General features: G+C 35.8%; 1 non-coding gene across 1 annotated transcript; it reads right to left on the bottom strand.

Moving 5' to 3' along the window:
* Window positions 1–1826: 1826 nt before the first annotated feature.
* On the bottom strand, window positions 1827–1931 carry LOC123803871 (U6 spliceosomal RNA). Its single transcript, XR_015727050.1, has one exon. It is a non-coding gene; the product is annotated as a U6 spliceosomal RNA (small nuclear RNA).
* Window positions 1932–2554: the final 623 nt, after the last annotated feature.

Raw genomic sequence — 2554 nt, 5'->3', positions numbered from 1 at the left:
AACCTAGCATATACCCTATTATCTAGATTTTTACTGAAACAATGTCTACAAACAAGAACTTCCAGAAACAGACATGCCAAATATCTGAAATCATGAAATGATTTGACATAGTGCAATTTTTCTTTTCTGTATTTTGCTATTTCCTTTTAACCTCTTCAATTGGATTTTTAAAAAATGAAGTGCTAAAGGTCTTGGGAGTGAATAACAAGTTATTCTGAGTTTTTAAAGTTACATCTTGGAATGTTTTTAAAACCAAGCCTTGTAACCTATTGTCAGGATAAGATAATAGGAGGCTTTGCAAATGTCAAGGCAAAGGTCACATCTGGCACATTCTTCTCCAGGTCTGATCAGCAGGCACTTTCTAATTTTTGTTGTCCCCAACTTACTTATGCCCTAACACTACTCTGATCGTTTGAAGATATGATGACAAATTATATACTTCAGTTGGTTGCAATATGCTGCAGTTTTATTTTTTGATGTGTTCTCACATTCCTCATACTGTTATTTATAATTACATCTGGCCCACCAAATGTAAGCTCCATTAATGTTTTATCTCCTTATCTCTAGTGTCTAGAACTGTGCCATGCCTAATAGGTGCTCAATAAATGTTTATTGAATAAGTGAAGAAATTAATGGTTCATTTTCTTAATCATTTTGTGCTGCAAGTCTAGAGATCATAAATTATTGGAAGAGTTTGGGCCAAACTAAATTATGTGTACTTTCGTCAGAGTCAACTAATGCTGATACATCAAGCATTCTGAACACTCTTGAATACTGTGGAAAAAGGCTGAATTTTCTTATCTGCGCCTACGAGCTTAGTTTTTCACACGGCTGCTTTGGAATAAAGGAATATTGCAGTTAGAGTACTTACTACGTGGCAAATAGGTTCTATATTATACCATTTATTTAATTACTCATTATTTACGTGATACACATCTGCAAGGCAATACACTTATACTTTAATAATTTCATTTTTATGCAAACTGGAAAGGTGGAAATATACCTTTCAAAAAATTCAGGATAAACCAACCATGTCTTAGGCTGTTTGTGCCCTAAACTCACTCATGTGCCATTTAACTTGTTGGGCAGATGGCAGACTGACATAGGAGGAGGGGTTCTGAAATAAGTCACTAGGATAGCTGGGCACTTTACTATCTTCATGTTTTAATAGGGAATCCCAGTTGGAAGTGACTGATGCTTTGAGCGAGCTCTCAGTTCCACTGAAGTCTGTCTTTGTCTTATAGGCTGGGGTAAACCAATTCTGCCTTCTGCTGACTTTTTCCTACTTATTTCCTTAGGCTTGGGGTTCTCCTTTGTGCAGCTTTATGGTGATTTCTTTCTCTAGTAAGTATTTGCTGTCTCTCTGGTGAGCTGTTTCCTCTCCATTCATTCTCATCTACTATGACTACTGTATTATCTTTGTCCCAAGTGATTCATGATATGATTGTTCTTTAAAAAAAAAAAATCACTTCATAGTACTCTTCTTTTCGGGTTGCTTGTTAAAAGCCCTTAAAGTTGGTTATTTTCCTAGGCTTTCACTGATTTGGAATTTTTCTGGAAACATCTGTTAGTATAAATTATGCTGGACTTTTTTTTTTTTTTTAGGTCCATTTGAGTACCAGAATTCACTGCTATAAGAAAAAAGTTCGGATTAGGAGGATCTTGATATCATTCATACTTGGATTGAAATGTATTTTGAACCTATTTTGTATTTTGAGCCAAAATGTATTCTGAAATTAGATTAACACTTTGTAATAAATGGGCAGTGGTTTTGGCCCCATATTTGTGGTGGAGAGCATATAAAATGCTTTGATGTGTGGCTGTGGTGTAATAGGGATTGTCAATAATTAGTGTGTCATCCTTGTACAGGGGCCATGCTAATCTTCCCTGTATCATTCCAATTTTAGTACATGTGCTGCTGAAGCAAGCATGGTATTGTCAATGAATAATGATACTGACAGTTGAACCTCCCAGCCCTATACCCTAATACTTTTGTTTCACACGAACAGACCTAGATCCTGCCTTCCATAATTCCAAAACCACGTTGTCCTTACCTAATCAGATTGACATGTACCTCTCTCCTCATCCTGCTTCTTGACACCGTAATCATTAGAACACACCACACCACACATGAGATCACTTCTCTAAGAGCTCTCACTAACCACTCTATCCTAAATGCATGAGCTTAATTATCCTTCTAACCTATTGTCTTGTGATATATAACTGTCATGAGCCATCAATAAGTTATGAATTTCTGGAAATCAAGAGTTAGCGTGTATTTTTTAATAGTCCAAAGTGTCAAATATTTCCTTGGTTTTTTTGTTTTTGTTTGTTTGTTTTTGTTGTGTTTTTTGCTTTGGCATTCAGTAAATATCTGGTGATTTTTAAGCATCCAGTTGAACCAAAAATTTCATACTGCCTTGAGGCAGTAGGTGTTTTGTGGTGTCATTCAAGGAGCAATCTATTTTTGCTAATGACATACAATTATATTTGCTGGTTGACTAACAGTCATTGTGGTGACTATGAGAGACCCAGAGAAACTAGAGAAAGGAGA

The sequence above is a fragment of the Ursus americanus genome, chromosome 16 (assembly GCF_024610735.1).
Source record: "Ursus americanus isolate L20-20 chromosome 16, mUrsAme1.1.p, whole genome shotgun sequence".
Taxonomy (NCBI): Eukaryota; Metazoa; Chordata; class Mammalia; order Carnivora; family Ursidae; genus Ursus; species Ursus americanus.
The sequence above is the reverse complement of the archived record's forward strand: the minus strand, read 5'-3'. Positions and strand labels throughout refer to the sequence as shown.